The sequence below is a fragment of the Macrobrachium rosenbergii genome, chromosome 49 (assembly GCF_040412425.1).
Source record: "Macrobrachium rosenbergii isolate ZJJX-2024 chromosome 49, ASM4041242v1, whole genome shotgun sequence".
NCBI classification, from domain to species: domain Eukaryota; kingdom Metazoa; phylum Arthropoda; class Malacostraca; order Decapoda; family Palaemonidae; genus Macrobrachium; species Macrobrachium rosenbergii.
The window spans coordinates 20841106-20851105 of NC_089789.1; the positions used below are offsets into that span (position 1 = coordinate 20841106).

At 35.4% G+C, this 10000-nt stretch overlaps 1 protein-coding gene across 2 annotated transcripts in view; it reads right to left on the minus strand.

Moving 5' to 3' along the window:
* LOC136832147 (hyaluronidase B-like) overlaps positions 1–10000 on the minus strand; it is a 371768-nt gene that overhangs the window by 295861 nt on the left and 65907 nt on the right. Inside the window, exon 1 of one of the 2 annotated variants that reach the window (XM_067092837.1) lies at positions 7516–7716. The exons of the other annotated variant lie outside the window; for it this stretch is intronic. The gene's annotated coding sequence lies outside the window, so the exon portion shown is untranslated. Of the gene's footprint in view, positions 1–7515; positions 7717–10000 lie in introns of those variants that run through there. 2 annotated transcript variants of the gene reach the window in all.

The following is a 10000-nucleotide window of genomic DNA, read 5'->3' on the forward strand; positions in this document are numbered from 1 at the left end:
CAGCAGAAAAAGTTTTGGTATGCACAGACAAAAACTAATTTGAGCTTTGAAGACTAGGTAAAGAGTACTGCAAAGCAAAATGACAATGTCTGAGTATTTCTTACATAGTAGGAGAGACATTTTCTGTGTATATACTTCATAGGTGCCTTCAAATTTTCTGAAGTTATTACGATACTCAAAAGTTCTGACATAATAAAAAAATGAAAAAGAGCATTGTGAAAGAGCAACTATTATGAATAAAAACAAATAAAATCATCCAGACGTTAAACTTTAGCACTGAAACACTCGCAATTTCCATTTGTAATTGTGAATATATCTAAAATGTTCTTTAATTGACAAAAATACCCAACTACAACACTAAGGCCACCTGAAGCACTCCCTGAAAATCCCCAAAAAGCTCTATCCAATGGTCCTTCTGTGTCTTCAACTATTTTCATCCTATTCTGTGAATGCTTCCAGTACTTATTCTAAACGAATGTTTCAGTGCTTATAATAATAATAATAATAATAATAATAATAATAATAATAATAATAATAATAATAATAATAATAATAATAATAATAATAATAAGCAAGGCAAAGCTAATAATAATAATAATAATAATAATAATAATAATAATAATAATAATAATAATAATAATAATAATAATGATAATAATAAGGTACGTAAGTCACCTTTACCATATAATGTCATCAAAATGTACTGGGTATTTCACGTAAATCTGAACCAAACATAACGCAAATTTGTTGACATCCTATTATGCTGACAACGATGATCACATTATAAGGTTTTAAAATTCTGAATAACCTTTTATAATACATTAAGCCACTTTTTGGTGATTAAAAAAATCCAAAATACATTTTTAAATAAAAAATGGGAGAGGTGTGGTAAGTTTAAAGACTAACTCACTTTAACCTATTTTATACCTATCATTCTAATGGGTTCAAAAAGGAATGACAAGTGGTAGTTTCCCCTGCTTTCATTTCGTTTTATAGGCTTCACATTCACGTTCCTAATTCTTCGTTCAGTTTCTGATAAGTATGACAACTCCTCTAGAATCCATAAACAAAAATATTCTGCTTCATTATAAGTTAGGGAATATTACAGCAGATTGTTCCTGCAGTATATGTTGTACGGGGTTTTGTAAATTTACCTATTGTACGGAATCTCTCTCTCTCTCTCTCTCTCTCTCTCTCTCTCTCTCTCTCTCTCTCTCTCTCATTAACAAATGAAACGCAAACACAGATCATTGCAAACAAATTTACACACTCCCACACACAATCATGTTCACTGACGAAACGGTTTTTAATCGTCACATTACCACATAATATTTACTTTTAAACTTATGTGTTCATAAAGATGTTTCCCTTTCGGTACCATTTTAAGCTTTTTTTTCACCATTGATAATTAAACATTCTATATATACATTGTATGTTTGTGTTTTTCTTTTTAATAATATTAATGGTACCGAATTGTCCGGTACCAAACTGTCCTAGTACCGAATTGTCCGGTACCAAACTGTCCTAGTACCGAATTGTCCGGCACCAAATTGTCCGGTACCGAATTGTCCAGTACAATTTGTCTGGTACCAAATTGTCCGGTACCGAATTGTCCGGCACCAAATTGTAATAGCTGTTTAAATTTTCTAATTGTCTGGTACCGAATTGTCTGGCACCAAATTGTCCGGTACCAATTGTCTTTTACCAAATTGTCCGGTACCAAATTGTTCGGTACCGAATTGTCCAGCACCAAATTGTCCTGCACCAAATTGTCCGGTACCGAATTGTCCGGCACCAAATTGTCCGGTACCGAATTGTCCGGCACCGAATTGTCCGGTACCAAATTGTCCGGTACCGAATTGTCCTAGTACCGAATTGTCCGGCACCAATTTGTCCGGTACCGAATTGTCCGGCATCGAATTGTCCGGTACCAAATTGTCCGGTACCGAATTGTCCGGTACCAAATTGTCCGGTACCGAATTGTCCGGTACCAAATTGCCCGGTACCAAATTGTCCGGTACCGAATTGTCCGGCACCAAATTGTCCGGTACTAAATTATCCGGTACCAAACTGTCCTAGTACCGAATTATCAGGTACCAAACTGTCCTAGTACCGAATTGTCCGGCACCAAATTGTCCGGTACCGAATCGTCGTAGCGCCCTGAGTGACAGACAAGAATTTAAGGGATATTGACTACTGGATTAACACACTGCAATGAAGACAGCCTGTGAGTGGAACAAGCAGAAATTCCATGCAATTGTTTAATCCTCGAAATTGTGGTTGCAAAGAAATGTTTCAGGAATTTTGCTGTTAAAACTTTGGCGCTAAATCTCTTGGGAGCCACGCAAGTTCTTGTGACTGTCGGGCAGCTCTGGAAAACTTGTTCTTGTCCGAGGAACTATTTCCGTCGCCTCTGCTTTTTCTTTATTGTTGGGCTTTTTTTAATTGGTATTTTTATTTTTATGTTTTATTCCTATGTTGATGATAATTTCATCCGTTTCTTCTCCCTCAGTTTGTTGTTCATCATTGAGCAAAATATCATAGACCGTTCTATTTTTCGTGGTTTTTAGTAAGTCCTTTACGTTTTTACTCTGTCCGTGTTAATTGTATATAATTTACCATTGTTAGATTTTTTATACGCCAGAAAAATATTTATGCCCTAAAATGTTTAAATTACTGATTTAGAAGAAAAATAACATCCAGGCATTGAAATATCGTAGCAAATGCTGAGGAATGAAGTACACACAGATTTTTAAGACCATTTAAAATTCTTTTTTATGTCACATCTCTCTGCAATTCGCTGGATTTGAATAATTGCTCTGCAGATTCAATATAACGTTTTGAAAACGAACGAAAATATATTTACTGCGTTAAAGTCGCACAAAAACGTTTACTCTTTCTGAAAGCGCGACTTCGAACTACACGGCTCACGACCGTTTCTCTCCTACTGCCAAGCCTTGGAATTCCCTCTCTCCTCCCGTTTTTCCTAACTCTCATGAGTTTTTTTTTTCTTGTAGAAGGCTGTTTGTCTTTCGCTCCTTTCATGGCTAGCCCAACCCTTCTTTCTCCCTTTTCTATTTTAGTTTTCTTTTCGAGTCTGGGCTGGAAGAAGGCATTTGGTAGGCCGTTCATTGTCTTATACTTTCAATATAGCTAGATTCATGTCAGTCAAAAAATAACTTTTTCGTTCTTCTTTCTACAGTAACCAGATTCTGAGAAATATATGTCTTTCAAGTTCATATGCTCTTACAGTAATGCCACGTAACTACGTAACTCATCAAAAGGCATTACGATATTTGTAGAGAAATATCATCGTCGAAGTTAGGAAGGAAATCCTGAGTAAAAACCATCTCCAAACTTGAGTCACTTAAACGAATAAAATGTCTGAAAAAAGTACATTCGAATTACAGTGACTGTGTAATCTCACAACATATGGATTACTGGCTCGGGTGGATTTTCGAAATTTAAGGAGAGTTGTCATATTACAAGTGTGACATATAGAAGTTGATTAACGTCATTGTTATTCATAAACTGCATCAACATTTTATTTCGCAATCCATCGGTGTTCTAGTCCTCTTTGTACCCCTTCATACACGAAATGTTTCGTTGAGCCTAACCTACTTCTATTAAATTTAAAAAAGCTCTTCGTTGGGCGAGTCGGTAGAGCTGTGGCCTATCACTCAGTAGGCCCGAGTTCGAGTGTCCGGCCGGATGACGAAGAGTTAGAGGAATTTGTTTCTGGTGATAGAAATTCATTTTTCGCTATAATGTGGTTCGGACTCCACAATGAGCTGTAGGTCCCGTTGCTAAGTAACCAGTTGGTTCGTAGCCACGTAAAATAAGTCTGTTAATCAGCTCAGTGGTCGGGTAAAACTAAGATATACTTTTTTTTTAACTTAGTGAAATAAAACAACAAAAACAAAAGTGAGTTAAGATATATATCTGCCAGTTAAAGAATTTCTACCGTATTTTTACCTTATCAGTTTCATTCCATAGAAAATATCATAGACAGTTACATTCCTTAGAAAATATCATAAATATCATAGCGCTGTTTTGTCTCCTTATCAGAAAAAAAAACGATAATGAGGCTCAGGCGAAAGTCCTAGGGGCCATCTTAATGGGAAGACTTGTAGAGTATCGTACTTTACGTCATTAGAAAGAGATGGAAAAGCATAATACATTTCAAAAAATACAATATGATCTACGTTTTCATGTCGATACAGACCAATTTTTTACTCAGAAGAAATGATTTCAAGATAGCACTGTCACTCATCAGCCTTATTGGATATACACTTATACTATCGATAACCGAGTGTTCAAAGTGCCTATTTTTGTATCTAAACTTGGCCACGGTTCGAGTCTAATCTTTGCCAGCGCAGAAGTACGTACCATTTATAATCCTCCGGGTATAGTGAATTCGAGATAAAACGGTATTTGTGGCTTATATATATATATATATATATATATATATATATATATATATATATATATATATATATATATATATATATATATATATATATATATATATATATATATATATATATATATATATATATATATATATATATATATATATATATATATATATATATATATATATATATATATATATATATATATATATATATATATATATATATATATATATATATATATATATATATATATATATATATATATATATATATATATACCTTTCAAAGACTGACATTTCCCAAATTCGCGCCTCTCACGGCTTACCGTCTACCAGTCCAAAAAGCTATAAATGGATACCAATAAGTGTGTGTGTGTGTGTGTGTGTGTGTGTACTGATCCAAATTTAATGACGATAACTAATATGGCCTGCCATTCAGATTTCCGTTTCTTCTTTATTATTTCAATCTTAGTTTATGCCTGCACTTTCAACCTCATCAAGTATCTGACAGGGTCCAAAAAGGTACTCAAGAATGAGGACGCAGGCTGCTTGGCTTGTGAACTTCCTTCTCTTCAGGATAAATTTCCATTCAACATAATTCTGCAATATGGCACCACCTTCGCTACTTTATATTCCCGACGTTGCTACACTAAAAATCGATTTTACGGTCGGTTACCCTTGGCTAAAGCTCCGTTCTTTACATCGTTTGAAGTCTGCTTCTCGTTTATCGCCCATTATTCTGTCATTCCATAATGGACCATGAAAAATCAAATATTTTATAAGTTAAGTATACCTTAGTTTAACCAGACCACTGAGCTGATTAACAGCTCTCCTAGGGCTGCCCCGAAGGATTAGACTTACTTTACGTGGCTAAGAACCAGTTGGTTACCTAGCAACGGGACATACAGCTTATTGTGGAATCCGAACCAAATTATACAGAGAAATTAATTTCTATCACCAGAAATAAATTCCTCTAATTCTTCATTGGCCGGCCGGAGACTCGAACTCAGGCCCAACAGAATGCTAGCCGAGAACTCTACCGACTAGTCCAACGAAGAACTAAATATGTTATAATCAACATAAGGGGTACCTGGGTAACAAGTTTAGAGAGAGTGACAAGCACCAAGGAACAAATGAAGACCTTTGAGACAAATTCACAAGATGTCTTTTCCGAACCCTAATGATAAAATACAGGTACTCGTACATGTTCACATCTTTGGTGTTCATATTTTGTGTTTTTCCGTCATTGGTAAAGCCACTTTAGCGCATATGCAGCTGACTGCAATTTACAAACACCAACACAAACATACCTATACATACATACATACATATATATATATATATATATATATATATATATATATATATATATATATATATATATATATATATATATATAATTATGCACATGAGAGTGTGTGTGTGTGTGTGTATGTGTGTGTGATTATAAATACTTTGACACTTGCTTTATATATCTATCATCACCACTAGGAAAATTAAAGACAGGAGTAAAACCAAATCCGTTCAGGATTTACACATAGTCTTTAATATTCATAGTAGTAATGATAGGCATACATATATATACTATATATATATATATATATATATATATATATACATATATATATATATATATATATATATATATATATATATATATATATATATATATATATATATATATATATATATATATATATATATATATATATATATAAATAATGTATCAATTACTTTAAATGTGCCAGGTATTTAGGCCTCTCTCTCCAACCACCCACTCTCTCTCTCTCTCTCTCTCTGAAGCCATTTTCTATATGTGAATTTCGCAATATCAATTTAGCTTTCTGGGACAGTGTCTCCTTGTGGGCACACAATCTTCGTTTGCAAAACTGTTATGTCCTGACGTTTACGAGATATCTTAATACTACATACTTGTATGTTGCCAGTTATAATAATCTTCTTCGCGAGTAAATATCGGCTGACAATCCTTTCAAAATGGCCGCTCGTGGTGCAGGCTTCCCCTCTCTCTCTCTCTGTCTCTCTCTCTCTCTCTCGTAATGTTACAATTACCATCCCTAAGCTCTCTCGTACCTACAAGAGTGCCTTTAATTCAATTATTTTTTACTATTGATGTAATATCTTGTGCGGATGTAAAAAAAAAATATAAAGAAAACGCATCCTGACAGGCATTTAAGGGTATTTAAGATATCAAGCAACTATCTCACTCCTCCCTATGAAAACACAGAATCATTTGATATTCTATCAAACACACAGGAACAAAAGAAAATGGAGTAATTTAATTTTTATTATTCAATTATTTATTTTTCTGAAATCAAGCAAAGCGTTGTATGTGAGCGCCACTCAAGGCTACTGTATCAATTATGTTTGTGCTTTTTAACTTTTGTAACTGACACTAATCACCACTAGGTCATAAAATTAGTTTTTCACGGCTAACTTAATTACAGACAAGGCCGTAAGAAATGATTTTACCTTCAGCGTAACAAGTTTTTTGACACGTCAAAGGAAACTGGTGAATTATTTTGCTTATTTCGTTCATTTCAGACGCATTACATCTCCTCACAACACCCCCCCTCCCTACTCCAAACCACCCGGCAAACAAGAAAAACGATCGGCTACATCCAAGGTCACCCACTCATGATGTTGCAATATAAGGAAAACAAGATGTGAATAGCTTAACTTAACTTTAGACGTATGATCTTGTCCACAATAAACGAACCTTTGACTAAAAATCTTCCTCAGTTTTTCTTGATAGTTTCATATTTAAACCTTCCACTCATATTGGAGTCATATTTATTCTGCTTACTGAAATATGCCAGAGTATAGCAGACTCCATGAGATGATTTTTCGCAGTTCTCATTCATGGTGAAATTTTACGGAACAACAGAAAAATTATAATCACCATTAAATCATATTACAAAAAGCAACATAAAGGCTTTATCAAGAGGTAAATGACCTATATATACATATGTATATATAGGTATACATATGTCAAGAAAATGTTTGTGAAGTCTGGGCATTATTTGAACACGTGAAAAATAAAACAACACCCACACTAATATATTAAATCTAAAACTTACTTGATGTCAAATCCAAGCGTGAATTTCAGCAATGCTGAGCCGCGAAACGTCCGCCCCTAAAGCCCTCATGGAGTCCAGGTATTACGTATCTGGAACATGGAGAGTAACAGCCTGGCAAAGGCAATTTCCATGGCATGCACATTCTTGAGACCCACGAAAGGAATGGAGCTCTTGGCATTTCCATTAAATCTCTTGCTGCATTTATGCCGGCCATGGAGCGGAGAGAGCTCAGGTAAGACATTACACGATTATTTTGTACATATAGTTTCACACACCGCTGAAGTGCTGGATGGGAAACATTAAAGGAAACAATTTCATTAAAATGATGTAATAAGGAGACCTAACTAGGCTTCATAATAATATCATTGTGTAACGAAGATAAGGAAGTGAGCAAGCAAGCTTTACGAATGATTTTCATCTCCCAAGCGTGTGTATTTTTACACGTCCACCAGTTTCCTTTTACTGTTTTTCTTTTTTACGCGACAAGAGAAATCTTTAGAACGAATGAACGCCATCCATAGGGATGGGCCTCCAGGTAAGCCAGGGACAAAGTAAGTGTACCTTAGTTTAACCAGACCACTGAGCTGATTAACAACTCTCCTAGGGCTGGCCCGAAGGATTAGACTTATTTTACGTGGTTAAGAACCAATTGGTTACCTAGCAACGGGACCTACAGCTTATTGTGGAATCCGAACCACATTATAGCGAGAAATGAATTTCTATCACCAGAAATAAATTCCTCTAATTCCTCATTGGCCGGCGGAGACTCGAACTCACGCCAAAGGCTTCCCAAAGGGAAGGCAGCCCTGGAGGAGGGCATTTTGAACCTGGACTTAAATGGGCTGTTGCTCTTTTGCATCTTTGGAGTAGACAGTGTTTTAGGATGGCACCCCCTGTAAGGTTTCAACAGGGCAGGCAGCCCTGAAGGATTGCATTGGCCCCCTGGCTGTCCTATTTAAGGTGGACCTCAAGGTTGCGACTTGGTGAGGCCCTTGCACTCTACCTAGAACGACAGCTCGGTATGAGTTCCTCCCTGTAGTATGGGGAAGGAATATTTCCCATCAGAGGACGAGCGGCATTTTCATCCCGAGGAAGAGGAGATATATAATGTTGAAAATGTCAGAGTTCTCGACGGTAATTGGAGCTTTTTTTTGACCTCTCCATCGATCACAGACATCCTGCCCAGCGATGACAATGAAAAGGTAAAAGAAAATAAGAAGGTAAAGAAAACAATAAATGGAAAAGGTTCAACGAAAATGCAAACAGGGAGGCCAGAGAAGAATGAGGAAGGGCAAAGAATCCAGGATGAAGGTATACTAAGTGAGAGACACACAGAATGTCCCGACGACATAAGAACATCAAAATGTGACGAACGAAAACTCTTCTCTTTAGGTTAACAAAGATAAACCTGGAAGGAGAATTTTAATGAAAAGTCTTCACGAAGTTCAAGATTATCTCATTCATGATATGAGCAATATTTTATTCATGTGTCAAACACTATGCCGAAGTTACATGAAACGTAAATATACCAAAGCAAAGACTTAAAAAAAAAAAATTGATTTGGTCACGCCATGTCAGATTTTAACGTAAAAATGTCCAGACCTGAAAGTAATGTGTAAACTTCAACGGGACAATAGATAAAAAAAACCGTCACAATATACATATAGATATACAGGTAGAATTAATGGTTAAAAAGTATAACACCTAAAAGAAATATCCTGACATCTACGTACTTGAAACATTTACTTATTACTCGAACAGCAAACTCTCTTACCCCAATCGGAACAAAAAATTATCACAACGGAGAAAACAAACAATATATGATAAAAATCTATTAAATTCTAGAGCTCTTTAAATATTAATTTTGGGATGACATCAAGTTGGGACATATGGCTATTAAACCTTTAATATACCAAAGAATAATAAAAAAAAACTTTTAATCCAGCTATACAGAGATATCATAAAGAAACGTCCCTTTCCAATTATTGCGATCTCCTGAATGAGCATTCTTCTCAGGGTTTTTGGTAACCTGAATCGAAAATATCACGAGATGCATTTGCTAACACCTCGAAGACTTCCCATAAATGATGAGATGCATTTTGTTTTAAAATCGATAATAATGTATTCTTAATACTTAGGTTTAAGTTTCCTAAAAAAAAATAAATAAATAAAAGCTATGCGCTTGAATTATCAAAGTAAATCTAATAAGGAAGAAGTCAGTGAAACGGATTTTGTATTGTAACAGAAATGATTAGAAACGCCTGTTTTTTTTTTCTTTACTGTTTCTGGTTCTCGCAACTCTACATTAGGCAGATCTGCTGGTCCTGAGTGGATCAACCCCACCAATTCGTTTTATTATTATTTTTTTAATTCCTGTGGCCTGGACTGGTAAAGGACATGCGACTGACCGTGCTATTTTGGCCTTGCCACGAGAAATAATTAGCTACGGCTTTCGTCGTCCTCCGCAAGCAATATAGGAGGGGAG